The sequence below is a fragment of the Triturus cristatus genome, chromosome 2_1 (assembly GCF_964204655.1).
Source record: "Triturus cristatus chromosome 2_1, aTriCri1.1, whole genome shotgun sequence".
Classification (NCBI taxonomy): Eukaryota; Metazoa; Chordata; class Amphibia; order Caudata; family Salamandridae; genus Triturus; species Triturus cristatus.
Genome location: NC_140581.1, coordinates 1030296959 through 1030320019, shown reverse-complemented (window position 1 = coordinate 1030320019; position 23061 = coordinate 1030296959).

Genomic DNA, 23061 nt, shown 5'->3' with positions numbered 1-23061 from the left:
AACGATGTCCTGTGACCTGTCGAACTTTCGCCAGATGGTCTGAAATGGTAATTTTTTAATGTTTAATTTTTTGACTGTAAATGACCTATGCATATGAATTATCCCTTTTGGTATTAAAATAAGTGTGTTTAAAGTCATTTTAATGCCTGAAATTGGGCCAAATAGAAGCTTCTGAGTATGAGAAAAAGTCTGTAAAAATGGCAATTTTGGTCACATTGAGGCTTTAAAAAGTAATTATTCAACATGAGGCACAATCTAAATGACATTTCGAATCAATTTTTCTACAGTCCAAAAAATCAATTTTCTGATGAAAAACGATGACCTGTGACATGTCGAACTTTCTCCAGATGGTCAGAAATGGCAATTTTTTTATGTTAAATTTTTTGACTGTTAATGATTATTGCATGTGAATTATCACTTTTGGAATTAAAATAAGTGTGTTTAGAGTCATTTTAATGCCTGAAATTAGTTCAAATAGAAGCTTCTGAGTAGGAGAAAAAGTCTGTAAAAATGGCATTTTTGGTCATATTGAGGCTTTAAAAAGTAGTTATTCAACATGAGGCACAATCCAAATGAGATTTTGAATCATTTTTTCTACAGTCCAAAAAATCAATTTTTGAAAAAAAAGATGACCCGTGACCTGTCGAACTTTCTCCAGATGGTCAGAAATGGTAATTTTATAATGTTTAATTTTTTGACTGAAAATGACTATTGCATGTGAATTAGAACTCTTGGAACTAAAGTAAATGTGTTTAGAGTCATTTTAATGCCTTAAATTAGTTGAAATAGACGCTTTTGTGTAGGAGAAAATGTCTGTAACAATAGCAATTTTGGTCACAGTGAGGCTTTAAAAAGTAGTTATTCAACATGTGGCACAATCCAAATGACATTTTGAATCAATTTTTCTACAGTCCAAAAAATCAATTTTCTGATGAAAAACGATGACCCGTGACCTGTCGAACTTTCACCAGATGGTCAGAAATGGCAATTTTTTAATGTTCATTTTTTGACTGTAAATGACTATTGCATGTGAATTATCACTTTTGGAACTAAAATAAGTGTGGTTAGAGTCATTTTAATGCCTGATATTGGTCGAAATACAAGCTTATGAGTAGGTGAAAAAGTCTGTAAAAATGCAATTTTGGTCACATTGAGGCTTTAAAAAGTAGTTATTCAACACGAGGCACAATCCAAATGACATTTTGAATCAATTTTTCTACAGTCCAAAAAATCCATTTACTGATGAAAAATGATGACCGGTGACCTGTCGAACTATCTCCAGATGGTCAGAAATGGTAATTTTTTAATGTTTAATGTTTTGACTGTAAATGACTACTGCATGTGAATTAGAACTCTTGGAACTAAAGTAAGTGTGTTTAGAGTCTTTTAATGCCTGAAATTAGTCGAAATAGACGCTTTTGTGTAGGAGAAAATGTCTGTAACAATAGCAATTTTGGTCACAGTGAGCCTTTAAAAAGTAGTTATATAACATGAGGCACAATCCAAATGATATTTTGAATCAATTTTTTTACAGTCTAAAAAATCAATTTACCGATGAAAAACGATGACCCGTGACCTGTTGAACTTTCTCCAGGTGGTCAGAAATTGTAATTTTTTATTGTTTAATTTTTTGACTGTAAATGACTATTGCATGTGAATTAGAACTCTTGGAACTAAAGTAAGAGTGTTTAGAGTCATTTTAATGCCTGAAATTAGTCGAAATAGAAGCTTTTGTGTAGGAGGAAATGTCTGTGAAAATAGCACTTTTGGTCACAGTGAGGCTTTAAAAAGTAGTTATTCAACATGAGGCACAATCAAAATGACATTTTGAATCTATTTTTCTACAGTCCAAAAAATAAATTTTCTGATGAAAAACGATGACCCGTGACCTGTTGAACTTTCACCAGATGGTCAGAAATGGTAATTTTTTTATGTTCATTTTTTGACTGTAAATGACTATTGCATGTGAATTATCACTTTTGGAACTAAAATAAGTGTGTTTAGAGTCATTCTAATACCTGAAATTGGTTGAAATAGAAGCTTCTGAGAAGGAGAAAAAGTCTGTAAAAATGGCAATTTTGGTCACATTGAGGCTTTAATAAGTAGTTATTCAACATGAGGCACAATCCAAATGACATTTTGAATCAATTTTTCTACAGTCCAAAAAATCAATTTTCTGAAGAAAAACGATGACCCGTGACCTGTCGAACTTTCGCCAGATGGTCAGAAATGGTGATTTTTTAATGTATAATTTCTTGACTGTAAATGATTATTGCATGTGAATAATCACTTTTGGAACTAAAATAAGTGTGTTTAGAGGCATTTTAATGCCTGAAATTGGTCTAAATACAAGCTTCTGAGTAGGAGAAAAAGTCTGTAAAAATGGCAATTTTGGTCACATTGAGGCTTTAAAAAGTAGTTATTTAACATGAGGCTCAATCCAAATAACATTTTGAATCAATTTTTCTACAGTCCAAAAAATCAATTTTCTGATAAAAAACGATGACCCGTGACCTGTCGAACTTTCTCCAGATGGTCAGAAATGGTAATTTTGTAATGTTAAATTTTTTGACTATAAATGACTATTGCATGTGAATTATCATGTTTGGAGCTAAAATAATTGTGTTTAGAGTCATTCTAATGCCTGAAATTGGTCGAAATAGAAAACTTCTGAGTAGGAGATAAAGTCTGTAAACATGTCAATTTTGGTCATAATGAGGCTTTAAAAAGTAGTTATTCAACATGAGGCACAATCCAAATGACATTTTGAATCAATTTTTCTACAGTTCAAAAAATTCATTTTCTGAGGAAAATGATGACCCGTGACCTTTCAACCTTTCTCCAGATGGTCAGATATGGTAATTTTTTAATGTTTAATTTTTTGACCGTACATGACTATTGCATGTGAATTAGAACTCTTGGAACTAAAGTAAGTGTGTTTAGAGTCATTTTAATGCCTGAAATTAGTCGAAATAGACGCCTTTGTGTAGGAGAAAATGTCTGTAAAAATAGCAATTTTGGTCACAGTGAGGCTTTAAAAAGTAGTTATTCAAAATGAGGCACAATCCAAATGACATTTTGAATCAATTTGTCTACATTACAAAAAATCTATTTTCTGATGACAAACGATGACCCGTGACCTGTCAAACTTTCGCCAGATGGTCAGAAATGGTGATTTTTTAATGTATAATTTCTTGACTGTAAATGATTATTGCATGTGAATAATCACTTTTGGAATTAAAATAAGTGTGTTTAGAGTCATTTTAATGCCTGATATGGATCGAAATACAAGCTTCTGAGTAGGAGAAAAAGTCTGTAAAAATGGCAATTTTGGTGACATTGAGGCTTTAAAAAGTAGTTATTCAACGTGAGGCACAATCCAAATGACATTTTGAATCTATTTTTCTACAGTCCAATTAATCAATTTTCTCATGAAAAATGATGACCCGTGACCTGTCAAACTTTCTCCAGATGGTCAGAAATGGCCATTTTTTTACATTTAATTTTTTGACTGTAAATGACTATTACGTGTGAATTATCACTTTTGGAAGTAAAATAAGAATGTTTAGAGTCATTCTAATGCCTAAAATTGGTCGAAATAGAAAGCTTCTGTCTAGGAGAAAAAGTGTACAAAAATGGCAATTTTGGGCACATTGAGGCTTTAAAAAGTAGTTATTCAACATGAGGCACAATCCAAATGACATTTTGAATCAATTTTTCTACAGTCCAAAAAATCTATTTTCTGATGAAAAACGATGACCCTGACCTGTCGAACTTTCACCAGATGGTCAGAAATGGTAATTTTTTAATGTTTAATTTTTTGACTGTAAATGACTATTGCATGTGAATTATCACTTTTGGAAGACATATAAGTGTGTTTAGATTCTAATGCCTGAAATTGGTCGAAATACAAGCTTCTGAGTTAGAGAAAAAGTCTCTAAAAATGTTAATTTTGGTCACATTGAGGCTTTAAAAAGTTTATTCAACGTGAGGCACAATCCAAATGACATTTTGAATCAATTTTTCTACAGTCCAAAAAATCAATTTTCTGATGAAAAACGATGACCCGTGACCTGTCGAACTTTCTCCAGATGGTCAGAAATGGTAATTTTTTTATGTTTAATTTTTTTACTGTAAATGACTATTGCATGTTAATTATCACTTTTGGAACTAAAATAAGTATGGTTAGAGTCATTTTAGTGCCTGAAATTGGTCGAAATAGAAGCTTCTGAGTAGGAGAATAAGTCTGTAAAAATGGCAATTTTGGTCACATTGAGGCTTTAAAAAGTAGTTATTCAACATGAGGCACAATCCAAATGACAATCTTGAATCAATTTTTCAACAATCCAAAAAATCAATTTTCTGATGAAAAACGATGACCCGTGACCTGTCGAACTTTCTCCAGATGGTCAGAAATGGTAATTTTTTTATGTTTAATTTTTTTACTGTAAATGACTATTGCATGTGAATTATCACTTTTGGAATTAAAATAAGTGTATTTAGAGTCATTTTAATGCCTGAAATTGGTCCAAATAGAAGGTTCTGAGTAGGAGAAAAAGTCTGTAAAAATGAGAACATGGCGGCCGCAGGCTAGGCGGTGCGCACGTCTGTGTCCGTGTCCTCGCACCCGTCCTTATCACACCCGGCGTTTGCTGTAATAGGTCGGAGGGTCACCAAGCGTGACTTCAGGGTCTTCCTTGCTGCCAGATACTGGTCTTTTTCTCCACTCACCTTTGAATTCTGCGCCGGTACTGGTGCGTAGCCTATGTGTCCCGGCGCGGTTTCCCTGCCCCTTCAGCCCGTGTTGCTGCCTCGCTGGCTTCGTGCAGCTGTGGAGCTGAGGCGTGGCCGCAGAGCGGCGGCTCGCGGCCTCTTCCGGGGTACCAGCGGCAGGGGCAGAACAAGTATAGCAGCGTTCTACAGTCCGTTTCCTCCTGCGGAGAACACGGAGTCTATGGGGGACAGAGACGTCGCAACGGACTTGGAGGCAGCAGTTGACAAAAAGTGCCCTGTGGATGGGGTAAATAGGGCAGGAGACACAGCCAAAGGCAAGGTGAGTGTTCCCCTGACACTCGGTAAGCCTCAGTCAAAGAAACAAGTGGCTAAAAAGGCTAGAAAGGGCAAAGTGAAGGGAAGGGGCCCCAGAGGTTCATCTAGCCAGCAAGGTTTGGGGGGGCTCTCTGGGCCCTCCGGGCAAGTTCCAAGCTCTAGTTTTGCAGCGAATGAAGACCCTGTGGAGGAGGAGGGTAGGCATAGCCTTAGTCAAAGGCGAGGGTCCAGTAATGTGGAGGCAGTTTCAAGTGCATATTTATGTCGAGGAACCCAGAGAAGGGGCCCATCGAGAGGGGCAATAAAGGACCACACCCTAGGTCGCATTACCCCCTCATTGCGCTCATTCTTCAATGTGCTGCCTCAGGTTTTAGATATATACCCTCCGGCTGTTCCCACATTCCAGTCTCCCTCTCAAGTCATCACTATGACCGAACCTTCCCCAGTTTCTTCGTCTTTTTCAGCTCCGGCCCCAGCCCCAACTCTTTTCTCAGGGGAGGTAGCCACTACAGGGGGACAGCAAATGCTTGGTGAGGTTCTTGTTACTTCCCCCCCCCAGTGCGGGTGTTCAGATGAGTTTAGAAGCTGATATATCGGGGCCCGCGAACTCCACGGTTCCCCGCCCTCCTTCGCTTACTATTCAGAGTGAGATCGTTGTGGCAGGGAGGCTGAAGGGAGGGGAAATGTCACTAGAAGATATCCTCACTTCTATGAGGGAAGAGATCAGGAACGGGTTTCAGGTCGCTAATGGAAATCAGAATGAGATTCGGGCGGCTTGCGAAAATTTGGAGAGGAAAGTCGACGGACTGTATGCAAGAACTGAATCTCTGGAGGGCTCAGTGGGGATAGTTAAGAGCACCTTGGAGTCAGCAGAGGCAAAGATTCAAGATCTCCATAAGGAAGGGGACGCTCTGCGGGAAAGGGTTGAATCTTTGGAAAATTACTCCCGTCGTAATAATCTTCGTCTCCTCAAGGTGCCGGAGGGCAAAGAAGTGGGGGATCTTAAATCTTTCGTTGTGTCCTTGCTAAAAGACTCTTTAAAACTAGACGAGACATCTGAGGCTTTGATGAAAGATATTCAGCGGATACATAGAGATCCTTTTCGGTTAAATCCCGGCAGATCTAAACCTAGGAAAATTTTGATTAACTTCAATACATATACCCTCAAAGAATCGATCTTAAACTCGGCATTGAAAGTTAAATCATTACATCGCCCAGATTTTTCTTATGAAGTTCGGTCCGACCTCTCCAAATCTACCTTGGAGCGACAGTGGGAACTTGGCCAAAGGATGGACAAATTGAGAACATTAGGTGCAATGGTGCAAATGAAGTTCCCTGCGTTCCTGCGGATTATGCATAATAATAAAATGCATAACATTAGATCGCCAGAAGACGCGGATCAATTACTGGACTCTATTAAGGCCTCAATGGGCGGTCCTTAGTTGGTCGCTGTAATATTTGGAGTAATGATCGGCATCGGGTCAGTTCTCTTTTTCCCCTTTTTTTTTTATATATATCAGATATATATCGGATGCTGGATCATTCAACTATTCTTCATATCTGGCCCTAGGACTAGGGAAAGAAGGGAGAGGGGAAAGCAGGGAAAGGAGGGAGTGGAGGGAGTGGAAAAGAGGGAAGGTGAAAGGAGGGAAATAAAAATAAATAAATAAATAAATAAATAGATAAATAAAATAAAATTAAATATATACACTAATCTAGCTTCTCTACACTATTTGTAGGGGAGAAGAAAAAGGAGTGGGAAAAAAATAAAAATTAAAAAACATAAACATACACATCATGTATATCACAGCAAAACTAGAAAGCTATAAGTTATAAGTTTAGAGTAGTTTCTTTTCACTTTTTCTAACATTTTACTTTTTTAATTCTTCTTTTCTCCGACAAGAAGTTTTAGTTTTGTTGGGCGCGTAAGGGGGTGTGAGGGGGGGCGAGGACAGATTGAGGACGTCAAACTGGCTATACAGCTTGCCAGTTTAAGCTGGGAGGGGTTCTCTAGGGGTGGTGAGGGAGGGGACAGAGGGAAGGGGGCACTGGGTGTAAGGGGGAAGGGGAAAAAATTAAAAATGGTCCTCAAAAGCCAACCTTCTTTGGCTGTTCTTTTTGGGTAGGAGAGGGGGAGGTGTCATCACTTTACTGTCAGACCATCTTTACTTCTGAGGCAGGGATTTGTGATGTAGATTTGGCCAGCGGGTTGGGGAGGTCACAGGGGGCGAACGGTCTGATATGAGCTCACTGCATTTCTTATCCTGGAATGTCAATGGCCTGCGCGGGAAGGTTAGAAGAGACCGTATCCTACAATACTTAAGGGACTCTCCCGCACAGGTCATTGCCTTACAGGAGACACATCTTCTTAAAACTGAGATCACGGATATTTTAAAAAATCAGAAATGGATTGATAATTGTGTCGCCACAGACCAATCAGCAAATATAAGAGGGACTGTCTGTATTTTTAAAAAGAATGTCAATGCTAAAATATTAGAGCATAAGGAGGATCACAGTGGTATATGGCTTATGTTAAGAGTCTCATTAGGTGGAGCTATTTACTCATTGATCAATTACTATGGTCCAAACCAAGATGACCCCTCGTATCTAGACCTTATTCGAAATCACTTGCTAAATGTAAATGACCCTATTATTTGGTGTGGTGATTTTAATGTCGTGCTGAATCAACAACTCGATAAGTCCCCAAACTCGAGGGCCAGCGTGGCTTCTAAATCCCGGCAAATCCTAATGTCAATAATGGCACAACTGGGTTTAGCCGACATATGGAGGGAGAGGGCTGGGAACAAATAGGGAGTTTCATTTCGGAATCTTAAATACAAGCACAGATCAAGAATTGATTATGCTCTGTTCAGCTATTGTCTTAAAGACTCATTAATGGAGATATCATATCTTCCCTCTCACCTCTCTGATCATTCAGCTATCTCTTTTACTTTGAAGTTAGGCCAGCGGTCAGGACATGTGTCTTGGTCATTCGACCGGTCCATCCTCCACGATGAGGACGAAATTAGTTTTCTAATAGCTGAAACTAAGTTTTTTTTTAGAAGTGAATCTAGATTCTACCTCAATTCCCATTGTATGGGATGCTCTGAAGGCTTTTTGGAGAGGAAACATTACTTCTAGAGCCTCCCAGAGAAGGAAGTTATACAGGGAAAAGATCACAAACATAGAAGCCGAAATGAAATCCATTGAACAGCAACTCAGTACCTCTATAGGCTCAATTAGTCAGCAAGGAAAATTAGCCCACTTAAAAACACAATTGGAGTGTATTTTACAGGAAAGGGTTGCTAGCAGATGGGAGGCAAGTAAAAATTCCCATTTTGAGTTCGGGGAAGCAGCTGGGAGGATGCTAGCGTGGAAAATAAAAGCAGACCAAGCACAAAAAATATATTAGACAGATAAAGTTGGAAGGCGATCAAAGTCCTCTTACGGCCACCTCTGATATAGGCAGAGCCTTTCAGGAATTTTTTCAGGCCATCTACAAAGATGATATCACTGATGATCCTTTTGTAAGGATTTCTTGGTTAGATAAAATATCCCTGCCGAGTCTCACCCAGCTCCAAAGCAGCTACTTGGATTCAGAAATAACCGAGACAGAGGTGAGAGAGGTTATTGGTCAACTTAAGCAAGGGAAGGCAGCAGGTACAGATGGCTTACCAGCAGAACTATATCGTGCCTTGTCCGAAGGTATAATTCCAACGTTGACGGTTCTGTTCAATAGTATTCTGTTAAAAGGGAATGACCCTCCCAAATCATGGAATGATGCCATCATAGTCCTGATTCTTAAACCGGGGAAAGACCCAACTGAATGCGGATCATACCGTCCGATATCACTTCTGAACAACGACTATAAGATTTTTGCGGCCATTATGTCAGCTAGATTGGGGAAGGTTATACCCTCAATAATCAATCAAGACCAAAAAGGGTTCATAAAGGGCCGCCAGTTGGTTGACCTTACGCACGATTTAGTCGGGGCCATAGATATTGCCTCTAGCCTCTCTCTGCCGTTAGCCACTTTGACGTTAGACGCAACAAAGGCCTTTGACAGGGTTAGTTGGCCTTATTTGACTGCGGTATTAAAGAAATTCAATTTTGGTGAGAATTTCTGTCAAGTGATCTCTCTTTTGTACAAGGCTCCATCTGCTAGACTTTTGATAAATAACACCCTATCGGAACCTGTAAATATTACAAGGGGGACAAGACAGGGCTGCCCTCTTTCTCCCCTTCTCTTCAATTTGTATATTGAGCCTTTCGCTCAACTTCTAGGTGAGGAAGTTAATATCCCCTCTTTTAAATACGAGGGGTGGGAAAAGCGGGTAGCTCTTTACGCGGACGACATTCTCATTTTTACAGTAGACCCGGGCTTAGCCTTTCCAACAGTAATTAAGTGTGCAGAAGAATTTGGGCGGATCTCTGGATATGAGATTAACGCCAGCAAAACCTGAAATTATGGTGTGGAATATAAACAATATACATCTTAAGGTGACACCCTCAATGAGATATCTCGGTATCCAAATTACTCAAGACGTGGGGAATATTGCACAACCTAATTTGGATCGGGTCTTTAAAGATTGTCAAAAAACACTAAAAGCGTGGTCCTTTCTTCCACTTTCTATACTTGGTAGAACTAATTTAGTTAAAATGGCTATCCTCCCCAAGTTTACTTTTTTATGTAACACTATCCCCCTGGCTTTCGACCCTAAACAAATAGACAAATTTCAGCTGGAAATAAACTCCTTCATCTGGAAGTACAAAGCCACTAGATTGGCGTGGAAAAATTACGAAGGAGGAGGGAAAAGGGTGGGTTGGCACTTCCTGATTTACAGTACTATGCTTGGGCTTTCCAACTATCTTACTCCCGAATGCTATTGAAAGTGCCATCTAATTCCTCGATAGGTCTAATGTTTAAAGCCATGTTGGCTGGGGCGGATCTACCCTCTCAGGGATATATGTTTAAGTTTGGAGACCAAAAGTTTTTTAAGAAGGTTAAATTAAAGTCTCTTCAATCTATGGCCAGTATCTGGGCTCAGATCAAAAAGAAAATAGGACTGTCTTACTTTTCAAACTATGCCCCGGTGTGGGACTCCCCGGGTTTACCAATGTGTTTGAGGGATGGGTTGGCGTCCCCCCTGACACATGCCGGTATTGTAAGGTGGGGAGAGTTGTTGGTAAATGACACACTGCTGACATGGGATGCACTAAGCGATAATGTCGGCCCTGAGCTATCAAGATTTAAATATATGCAGCTTGAGAGTTGGGCTCGGGCTCTAGCTAGGAAAGCTGTCCCGCTGGGTAAATTTAGTAATTTGGAACAACAGCTTGTCGTCAGGCAGGCGGGCAGCAAAGAGGTGGCTTTTTGGTATTGGAGCATTCTGGAGGAGGTGGATGGGGATTTTAGCCTCCCTGACCAACTATGGGGAGAGGAGATGGGGCGACAGTGTGAGCAAATATGGCTTACTTCACTTACCATCCTACACAGATTAGTCAAACCTGCGTGGTTAAGGCACAACCATCTATTCACCGTTCACCGCGCTTATCTCTCTCCTTTAAGACTATCAAAATTCCAGCCAGGAAAGAGATGTAACAAGTGTAACCTCTTGAATGCTTCGGATACACATGTGTTTAAGGATTGCCCTGCTATCTGTACTTTCTGGGAGAAAATAAAGGACACACTGGACTCTATACTTAATTGTTCTCTGCGCATTACTCTGTCATTGGTTATGTTTGGCATAGACAAAAACATACTGGGTCAGGCAAGATTTTTCCTTTTTTACGCCATTCTCCTGGCAAGGCGCCTAATATGTAGGTTTTGGGTAGATGCCGTACCTCCATCACACAGAGATTGGCTTTCATCCTTATACAGTACATCTAAGCTGGACCTGGCTAGACGTGTCAACAAAAAAATGTGGCCTTTTGGGACCTTCTGTTAAACTGGTCATAGGAACGCCGGGGTTTTTTTTTTTTTTTTCCCCCGGGTCCTATGATTAAGCCTTGGCTACTCTTTGGATCTTGAACGCCGGTCTCATGGTTCAACGATTCGCCCCACCAGGCTGAAGAGATTCTTTGATCGAGTAATTAAGCTATCTAGCTTCCCTCACCATGGAATTATCTTCCGCTATTCTGTGAATTGTGTCCTGGTATGCGAGTTGACTTGAGATCCTGAGTTGTTCTCTCAGCTCGCAACACACTAGGTGGCTGGTGATTCCTACAAGAGGGTTAATGGCAAATGAGGACTATTAAAAAAAAAAAAAAAAAAAAAAAAAACATGAGCCACAATCCAAATGAGATTTTGAAAACATTTTTCTACAGTCCAAAATATCCATTTTCTGATGAAAAACGATGACCCGTGACCTGTCGAACTTTCTCCAGATGGTCAGAAATGGTAATTTTTTAATGTTTAATTTTTTTACTGTAAATGACTATTGCATGTGAATTAGAACTCTTGGAACTAAAGTAAGTGTGTTTAGAGTCATTTTAATGCCTTAAATTAGTCGAAATAGACGCTTTTGTGTAGGAGAAAATGTCTGTAACAATAGCAATTTTGGTCACAGTGAGGCTTTAAAAAGTAGTTATTCAACATGAGGCACAATCCAAATGACATTTTGAATCTATTTTTCTACAGTCCAAAAAATCAATTTTCTGATGAAAAACGATGACCCGTGACCTGTCGAACTTTCACCAGATGGTCAGAAATGGTAATTTTTTAATGTTCATTTTTTGACTGTAAATGACTATTGCATGTGAAGTATCACTTTTAGAACTAAAATCAGTGTGTTTAGAGTCATTTTAATGCCTGTAATTGGTCGAAAAAGAAGCTTCTGAGTAGGAGAAAAAGTCTGTAAAATGGCAATTTTGGTCACATTGAGGCTTTAAAAAGTAGTTATTCAACATGAGGCACAATCCAAATGACATTTTGAATCAATTTTTCAACAGTCCAAAACATCTTTTTTCTGATGAAAAACAATGACCCGAAACCTGTCGAACTTTCTCCAGATGGTCAGAAATGGTAATTTTTTAATGTTTCATTTTTTGACTGCAAATGTCTATTGCATGTTAATTATCACTTTTGGAACTAAAATAAGTGTGTTTAGAGTCATTTTAATGCCTGAAATTGGTCGAAATAGAAGCTTCTGAGAAGGAGAAAAAGTTTTTTAAAATGGCAATTTTGGTCACATTGCGGCATTAAAAAGTAGTTATTCAACATGAGGCACAATCCAAATGACATTTTGAATCTATTTTTCTACAGTCCAAAAAATCAAATTTCCGATGAAAAACGATGACCTGTGACCTGTCGAACTTTCTCCAGATGGTCAGAACTGGTAAATTTGTAATGTTTAAATTTTTGACTGTAGATGACTATTGCATGTGAATTAGAACTCTTGGAACTAAAGTAAGTGTGTTTAGAGTCATTTTAATGCCTTAAATTAGTCGAAATAGACGCTTTTGTGTAGGAGAAAATGTCTGTAACAATAGCAATTTTGGTCACAGTGAGGCTTTAAAAAGTAGTTATTCAACATGAGGCACAATCCAAATGACATTTTGAATCTATTTTTCTACAGTCCAAAAAATCAATTTTCTGATGAAAAACGATGACCCGTGACCTGTCGAACTTTCACCAGATGGTCAGAAATGGTAATTTTTTAATGTTCATTTTTTGACTGTAAATGACTATTGCATGTGAAGTATCACTTTTAGAACTAAAATCAGTGTGTTTAGAGTCATTTTAATGCCTGTAATTGGTCGAAAAAGAAGCTTCTGAGTAGGAGAAAAAGTCTGTAAAATGGCAATTTTGGTCACATTGAGGCTTTAAAAAGTAGTTATTCAACATGAGGCACAATCCAAATGACATTTTGAATCAATTTTTCAACAGTCCAAAACATCTTTTTTCTGATGAAAAACAATGACCCGAAACCTGTCGAACTTTCTCCAGATGGTCAGAAATGGTAATTTTTTAATGTTTCATTTTTTGACTGCAAATGTCTATTGCATGTTAATTATCACTTTTGGAACTAAAATAAGTGTGTTTAGAGTCATTTTAATGCCTGAAATTGGTCGAAATAGAAGCTTCTGAGAAGGAGAAAAAGTTTTTTAAAATGGCAATTTTGGTCACATTGCGGCATTAAAAAGTAGTTATTCAACATGAGGCACAATCCAAATGACATTTTGAATCTATTTTTCTACAGTCCAAAAAATCAAATTTCCGATGAAAAACGATGACCTGTGACCTGTCGAACTTTCTCCAGATGGTCAGAACTGGTAAATTTGTAATGTTTAAATTTTTGACTGTAGATGACTATTGCATGTGAATTAGAACTCTTGGAACTAAAGTAAGTGTGTTTAGAGTCATTTTAATGCCTGTAATTAGTCGAAATAGAAGCTTCTGTGTAGGAGAAAAAGTCTCTAAAAATGGCAATTTTGGTCACATTGAGGCTTTAAAAAGTAGTTATTCAACATGAGGCACAATCCAAATGACATTTTGAATCAATTTTTCTACAGTCCAAAAAATCCATTTTCTGATGAAAAACGATGACCCGTGACCTGTTGAACTTTCTCCAGATGGTCAGCAATGGTAATTTTTTAATGTTTAATTTTTTTACTGTAAAAAACTATTGCATGTGAATTAGAACTCTTGGAACTAAAGTAAGTGTGTTTAGAGTCATTTTAATGCCTGAAATTAGTCGAAATAGAAGCTTTTGTGTAGGAGAAAATGTCTGTAAAAATAGCAATTTTGGTCACAGTGAGGTTTTAAAAAGTAGTTATTCAACATGAGGCACAATCCAAATGACATTTTGAATCTATTTTTCTACAGTCCAAAAATATAATTTTCTGATGAAAAACGATGACCCGTGACCTGTTGAACTTTCTCCAGATGGTCAGAACTGGTAATTTTTTAATGTTTACATTTTTGACTGTAAATGACTATTGCATGTGAATTAGAACTCTTGGAACTGAAGTAAGCGTGTTTAGAGTCATTTTAATGCCTGTAATTAGTCGAAATAGAAGTTTCTGTGTAGGAGAAAAAGTCTCTAAAAATGGCAATTTTGGTCACACTGAGGCTTTAAAAAGTAGGTATTCAACATGAGGCACAATCCAAATGACATTTTGAATCAATTTTTTTACAGTCCAAAAAAATCAATTTTCTGATGAAAAACGATGACCAGTGACAAGTCGAAATTTCTCCAGATGGTCAGAAATGGTAATTTTTTTATGTTTAATGTTTTTTTACTGTAAATGACTATTGCATGTTAACTATCACTTTTGGAACTAAAATAAGTGTGGTTAGAGTCATATTAGTGCCTGAAATTGGTCGAAATAGAAGCTTCTGTGTAGGAGAATAAGTCTGTAAAAATGGCAATTTTGGTCACATTGAGGCTTTAAAAAGTAGTTATTCAACATGAGGCACAATCCAAATGACAATCTTGAATCAATTTTTCAACAGTCCAAAAAATCAATTTTCTGATGAAAAATGATGAACCGTGACCTGTCAAACTTTCTACAGATGGTCAGAAATGGTAATTTTTTTATGTTTAATTTTTTGACTGTAAATGACTACTGCATGTGAATTATCACTTTTGGAATTAAAATAAGTGTGTTTAGAGTCATTTTAATGCCTGAAATTGGTCAAAATACAAGCTTCTGAGTATGAGAAAAAGTCTGTAAAAATGGCAATTTTGGTCACATTGAGGCTTTAAAAAGTAGTTATTCAACACGAGGCACAATCCAAATGACATTTTGAATCAATTTTTCTACAGTCCAAAAAATCCATTTACTGATGAAAAACGATGACCCGTGACCTGTCGAACTTTCTCCAGATGGTCAGAAATGGTAATTTTTTAATGTTTAATTTTTTGACTGTAAATGACTATTGCATGTGAATTAGAACTCTTGGAACTAAAGTAAATGTGTTTAGAGTCATTTTAATGCCTTAAATTAGTCGAAATAGACGCTTTTGTGTAGGAGAAAATATCTGTAAAAATAGCAATTTTGGTCACAGTGAGGCTTTAAAAAGTAGTTGTTCAACATGAGGCACAATCCAAATGACATTTTGAATCAATTTTTCTACAGTCCAAAAAACCAATTTTATGATGAAAAACGATGACCCGTGACCTGTCGAACTTTCACCAGATGGTCAGAAATGGTAATTTTCTAATGTTTATTTTTTGACTGTAAATGACTATTGCATGTGAATTATCACTTTTGGAACTAAAATAAGTGTGGTTAGAGTCATTTTAATGCCTGATATTGGTCGAAATACAAGCTTCTGAGCAGGAGAAAAAGTCTGTAAAAATGCAATTTTGGTCACATTGAGGCTTTAAAAAGTAGTTATTCAACATGAGGCACAATCCAAATGACATTTTGGATCAATTTTTCTACAGTCCAAAAAATCCATTTACTGATGAAAAACGATGACCCGTGACCTGTCCAACTATCTCCAGATGGTCAGAAATGGTAATTTTTTAATGTTTAATTTTTTGACTGTAAATGACTACTGCATGTGAATTAGAACTGTTGGAACTAAAGTAAGTGTGTTTAGAGTCATTTTAATGCCTTAAATTAGTCGAAATAGACGCTTTTGTGTAGGAGAAAATATCTGTAAAAATAGCAATTTTGGTCCCAGTGAGGCTTTAAAAAGTAGTTGTTCAACATGAGGCACAATCCAAATGACATTTTGAATCAATTTTTCTACAGTCCAAAAAACCAATTTTCTGATGAAAAACGATGACCCGTGACCTGTCGAACTTTCACCAGAAGGTCAGAAATGGTAATTTTCTAATGTTTATTTTTTGACTGTAAATGACTATTGCATGTGAATTATCACTTTTGGAACTAAAATAAGTGTGTTTAGAGTCATTTTAATGCCTGAAATTGGTCGAAATAGAAGCTTCTGAGAAGGAGAAAAAGTTTTTTAAAATGGCAATTTTGGTCACATTGCGGCATTAAAAAGTAGTTATTCAACATGAGGCACAATCCAAATGACATTTTGAATCTATTTTTCTACAGTCCAAAAAATCAAATTTCCGATGAAAAACGATGACCTGTGACCTGTCGAACTTTCTCCAGATGGTCAGAACTGGTAAATTTGTAATGTTTAAATTTTTGACTGTAGATGACTATTGCATGTGAATTAGAACTCTTGGAACTAAAGTAAGTGTGTTTAGAGTCATTTTAATGCCTTAAATTAGTCGAAATAGACGCTTTTGTGTAGGAGAAAATGTCTGTAACAATAGCAATTTTGGTCACAGTGAGGCTTTAAAAAGTAGTTATTCAACATGAGGCACAATCCAAATGACATTTTGAATCTATTTTTCTACAGTCCAAAAAATCAATTTTCTGATGAAAAACGATGACCCGTGACCTGTCGAACTTTCACCAGATGGTCAGAAATGGTAATTTTTTAATGTTCATTTTTTGACTGTAAATGACTATTGCATGTGAAGTATCACTTTTAGAACTAAAATCAGTGTGTTTAGAGTCATTTTAATGCCTGTAATTGGTCGAAAAAGAAGCTTCTGAGTAGGAGAAAAAGTCTGTAAAATGGCAATTTTGGTCACATTGAGGCTTTAAAAAGTAGTTATTCAACATGAGGCACAATCCAAATGACATTTTGAATCAATTTTTCAACAGTCCAAAACATCTTTTTTCTGATGAAAAACAATGACCCGAAACCTGTCGAACTTTCTCCAGATGGTCAGAAATGGTAATTTTTTAATGTTTCATTTTTTGACTGCAAATGTCTATTGCATGTTAATTATCACTTTTGGAACTAAAATAAGTGTGTTTAGAGTCATTTTAATGCCTGAAATTGGTCGAAATAGAAGCTTCTGAGAAGGAGAAAAAGTTTTTTAAAATGGCAATTTTGGTCACATTGCGGCATTAAAAAGTAGTTATTCAACATGAGGCACAATCCAAATGACATTTTGAATCTATTTTTCTACAGTCCAAAAAATCAAATTTCCGATGAAAAACGATGACCTGTGACCTGTCGAACTTTCTCCAGATGGTCAGAACTGGTAAATTTGTAATGTTTAAATTTTTGACTGTAGATGACTATTGCATGTGAATTAGAACTCTTGGAACTAAAGTAAGTGTGTTTAGAGTCATTTTAATGCCTGTAATTAGTCGAAATAGAAGCTTCTGTGTAGGAGAAAAAGTCTCTAAAAATGGCAATTTTGGTCACATTGAGGCTTTAAAAAGTAGTTATTCAACATGAGGCACAATCCAAATGACATTTTGAATCAATTTTTCTACAGTCCAAAAAATCCATTTTCTGATGAAAAACGATGACCCGTGACCTGTTGAACTTTCTCCAGATGGTCAGCAATGGTAATTTTTTAATGTTTAATTTTTTTACTGTAAAAAACTATTGCATGTGAATTAGAACTCTTGGAACTAAAGTAAGTGTGTTTAGAGTCATTTTAATGCCTGAAATTAGTCGAAATAGAAGCTTTTGTGTAGGAGAAAATGTCTGTAAAAATAGCAATTTTGGTCACAGTGAGGTTTTAAAAAGTAGTTATTCAACATGAGGCACAATCCAAATGACATTTTGAATCTATTTTTCTACAGTCCAAAAATATAATTTTCTGATGAAAAACGATGACCCGTGACCTGTTGAACTTTCTCCAGATGGTCAGAACTGGTAATTTTTTAATGTTTACATTTTTGACTGTAAATGACTATTGCATGTGAATTAGAACTCTTGGAACTGAAGTAAGCGTGTTTAGAGTCATTTTAATGCCTGTAATTAGTCGAAATAGAAGTTTCTGTGTAGGAGAAAAAGTCTCTAAAAATGGCAATTTTGGTCACACTGAGGCTTTAAAAAGTAGGTATTCAACATGAGGCACAATCCAAATGACATTTTGAATCAATTTTTTTACAGTCCAAAAAAATCAATTTTCTGATGAAAAACGATGACCAGTGACAAGTCGAAATTTCTCCAGATGGTCAGAAATGGTAATTTTTTTATGTTTAATGTTTTTTTACTGTAAATGACTATTGCATGTTAACTATCACTTTTGGAACTAAAATAAGTGTGGTTAGAGTCATATTAGTGCCTGAAATTGGTCGAAATAGAAGCTTCTGTGTAGGAGAATAAGTCTGTAAAAATGGCAATTTTGGTCACATTGAGGCTTTAAAAAGTAGTTATTCAACATGAGGCACAATCCAAATGACAATCTTGAATCAATTTTTCAACAGTCCAAAAAATCAATTTTCTGATGAAAAATGATGAACCGTGACCTGTCAAACTTTCTACAGATGGTCAGAAATGGTAATTTTTTTATGTTTAATTTTTTGACTGTAAATGACTACTGCATGTGAATTATCACTTTTGGAATTAAAATAAGTGTGTTTAGAGTCATTTTAATGCCTGAAATTGGTCAAAATACAAGCTTCTGAGTATGAGAAAAAGTCTGTAAAAATGGCAATTTTGGTCACATTGAGGCTTTAAAAAGTAGTTATTCAACACGAGGCACAATCCAAATGACATTTTGAATCAATTTTTCTACAGTCCAAAAAATCCATTTACTGATGAAAAACGATGACCCGTGACCTGTCGAACTTTCTCCAGATGGTCAGAAATGGTAATTTTTTAATGTTTAATTTTTTGACTGTAAATGACTATTGCATGTGAATTAGAACTCTTGGAACTAAAGTAAATGTGTTTAGAGTCATTTTAATGCCTTAAATTAGTCGAAATAGACGCTTTTGTGTAGGAGAAAATATCTGTAAAAATAGCAATTTTGGTCACAGTGAGGCTTTAAAAAGTAGTTGTTCAACATGAGGCACAATCCAAATGACATTTTGAATCAATTTTTCTACAGTCCAAAAAACCAATTTTATGATGAAAAACGATGACCCGTGACCTGTCGAACTTTCACCAGATGGTCAGAAATGGTAATTTTCTAATGTTTATTTTTTGACTGTAAATGACTATTGCATGTGAATTATCACTTTTGGAACTAAAATAAGTGTGGTTAGAGTCATTTTAATGCCTGATATTGGTCGAAATACAAGCTTCTGAGCAGGAGAAAAAGTCTGTAAAAATGCAATTTTGGTCACATTGAGGCTTTAAAAAGTAGTTATTCAACATGAGGCACAATCCAAATGACATTTTGGATCAATTTTTCTACAGTCCAAAAAATCCATTTACTGATGAAAAACGATGACCCGTGACCTGTCCAACTATCTCCAGATGGTCAGAAATGGTAATTTTTTAATGTTTAATTTTTTGACTGTAAATGACTACTGCATGTGAATTAGAACTGTTGGAACTAAAGTAAGTGTGTTTAGAGTCATTTTAATGCCTTAAATTAGTCGAAATAGACGCTTTTGTGTAGGAGAAAATATCTGTAAAAATAGCAATTTTGGTCCCAGTGAGGCTTTAAAAAGTAGTTGTTCAACATGAGGCACAATCCAAATGACATTTTGAATCAATTTTTCTACAGTCCAAAAAACCAATTTTCTGATGAAAAACGATGACCCGTGACCTGTCGAACTTTCACCAGAAGGTCAGAAATGGTAATTTTCTAATGTTTATTTTTTGACTGTAAATGACTATTGCATGTGAATTATCACTTTTGGAACTAAAATAAGTGTGGTTAGAGTCATTTTAATGCCTGATATTGGTCGAAATACAAGCTTCTGAGCAGGAGAAAAAGTCTGTAAAAATGCAATTTTGGTCACATTGAGGCTTTAAAAAGTAGTTATTCAACATGAGGCACAATCCAAATGACATTTTGAATCAATTTTTCTACAGTCCAAAAAATCCATTTACTGATGAAAAACGATGACCCTTGACCTGTCCAACTATCTCCAGATGGTCAGAAATGGTAATTTTTTAATGTTTAATTTTTTGACTGTAAATGACTACTGCATGTGAATTAGAACTGTTGGAACTAAAGTAAGTGTGTTTAGAGTCATTTTAATGCCTGAAATTAGTCGAAATAGACGCTTTTGAGTAGGAGAAAATGTCTGTAAAAATAGCAATTTTGGTCACAGTGAGGCTTTAAAAAGTAGTTATTCAACATGAGGCACAATCCAAATGACATTTTGAATCAATTTTTCTACAGTTTAAAAAATAAATTTTCCGATGAAAAACGATGACCCGTGACCTGTTGAACTTTCTCCAGATGGTCAGAAATGGTAATTTTTTAATGTTTAATTTTTTGACTGTAAATGACTATTGCATGTGAATTAGAACTGTTGGAACTAAAGTAAGAGTGTTTAGAGTCATTTTAATGCGTGAAATTAGTCGTAATAGAAGCTTTTGTGTAGGAGAAAAAGTCTATAAAAATGGCAGTTTTGGTCACGTTGAGGCTTTAATAAGTAGTTATTCAACATGAGGCACAATCCAAATGACATTTTGAATCAATTTTTCTACAGTCCAAAAAATCCATTTTCTGATGAAAAACGATGACCCGTGACCTGTTGAACTTTCTCCAGATGGTCAGCAATGGTAATTTTTTAATGTTTAATTTTTTTACTGTAAAAAACTATTGCATGTGAATTAGAACTCTTGGAACTAAAGTAAGTGTGTTTAGAGTCATTTTAATGCCTGAAATTAGTCGAAATAGAAGCTTTTGTGTAGGAGAAAATGTCTGTAAAAATAGCAATTTTGGTCACAGTGAGGCTTTAAAAAGTAGTTATTCAACATGAGGCACAATCCAAATGACATTTTGAATCAATTTTTCTACAGTCCAAAAAATCCATTTACTGATGAAAAACGATGACCCGTGACCTGTCCAACTATCTCCAGATGGTCAGAAATGGTAATTTTTTAATGTTTAATTTTTTGACTGTAAATGACTACTGCATGTGAATTAGAACTGTTGGAACTAAAGTAAGTGTGTTTAGAGTCATTTTAATGCCTGAAATTAGTCGAAATAGATGCTTTTGAGTAGGAGAAAATGTCTGTAAAAATAGCAATTTTGGTCACAGTGAGGCTTTAAAAAGTAGTTATTCAACATGAGGCACAATCCAAATGACATTTTGAATCAATTTTTCTACAGTCTAAAAAATAAATTTTCCGATGAAAAACGATGACCCGTGACCTGTTGAACTTTCTCCAGATGGTCAGAAATGGTAATTTTTTAATGTTTAATTTTTTTACTGTAAAAAACTATTGCATGTGAATTAGAACTCTTGGAACTAAAGTAAGTGTGTTTAGAGTCATTTTAAAGCCTGAAATTAGTCGAAATAGAAGCTTTTGTGTAGGAGAAAATGTCTGTAAAAATAGCAATTTTGGTCACAGTGAGGCTTTAAAAAGTAGTTATTCAACATGAGGCACAATCCAAATGACATTTTGAATCAATTTGTCCACAGTCCAAAAAATCCATTTACTGATGAAAAACGATGACCCGTGACCTGTCCAACTATCTCCAGATGGTCAGAAATGGTAATTTTTTAATGTTTAATTTTTTGACTGTAAATGACTATTGCATGTGAATTAGAACTGTTGGAACTAAAGTAAGTGTGTTTAGAGTCATTTTAATGCCTGAAATTAGTCGAAATAGACGCTTTTGAGTAGGAGAAAATGTCTGTAAAAATAGCAATTTTGGTCACAGTGAGACTTTAAAAAGTAGTTATTCAACATGAGGCACAATCCAAATGACATTTTGAATCAATTTTTCTACAGTCTAAAAAATAAATTTTCCGATGAAAAACGATGACCCGTGACCTGTTGAACTTTCTCCAGATGGTCAGAAATGGTAATTTTTTAATGTTTAATTTTTTGACTGTAAATGACTATTGCATGTGAATTAGAACTCTTGGAACTAAAGTAAGAGTGTTTAGAGTCATTTTAATGCGTGAAATTAGTCGAAATAGAAGCTTTTGTGTAGGAGAAAAAGTCTATAAAAATGGCAGTTTTGGTCACGTTGAGGCTTTAATAAGTAGTTATTCAACATGAGGCACAATCCAAATGACATTTTGAATCAATTTTTCTACAGTCCAAAAAATCCATTTTCTGATGAAAAACGATGACCCGTGACCTGTTGAACTTTCTCCAGATGGTCAGCAATGGTAATTTTTTAATGTTTAATTTTTTTACTGTAAAAAACTATTGCATGTGAATTAGAACTCTTGGAACTAAAGTAAGTGTGTTTAGAGTCATTTTAATGCCTGAAATTATTCGAAATAGAAGCTTTTGTGTAGAAGAAAATGTCTGTAAAAATAGCAATTTTGGTCACAGTGAGGCTTTAAAAAGTAGTTATTCAACATGAGGCACAATCCAAATGACATTTTGAATCTATTTTTCTACAGTCCCAAAAATTAATTTTCTGATGAAAAACGATGACCCGTGACCTGTTGAACTTTCTCCAGATGGTCAGAACTGGTAATTTTTTAATGTTTACATTTTTGACTGTAAATGACTATTGCATGTGAATTAGAACTCTTGGAACTAAAGTAAGTGTGTTTAGAGTCATTTTAATGCCTGTAATTAGTCGAAATAGAAGCTTCTGTGTAGGAGAAAAAGTCTCTAAAAATGGCAATTTTGGTCACACTGAGGCTTTAAAAAGTAGGTATTCAACATGAGGCACAATCCAAATGACATTTTGAATCAATTTTTTTACAGTCCAAAAAAATCAATTTTCTGATGAAAAACGATGACCAAGTCGAAATTTCTCCAGATGGTCAGAAATGGTAATTTTTTTATGTTTAATGTTTTTTTACTGTAAATGACTATTGCATGGTAATTATCACTTTTGGAACTAAAGTAAATGTGTTTAGAGTCATTTTAATGCCTTAAATTTGTCTAAATAGACGCTTTTGTGTAGGAGAAAATATCTGTAAAAATAGCAATTTTGGTCACAGTGAGGCTTTAAAAAGTAGTTGTTCAACATGAGGCACAATCCAAATGACATTTTGAATCAATTTTTCTACAGTCCAAAAAATCAATTTTCTGATGAGAAAACGATGACCCGTGACCTGTCGAACTTTCACCAGATGGTCAGAAATGGTAATTTTTTAATGTTTATTTTTTGACTGTAAATGACT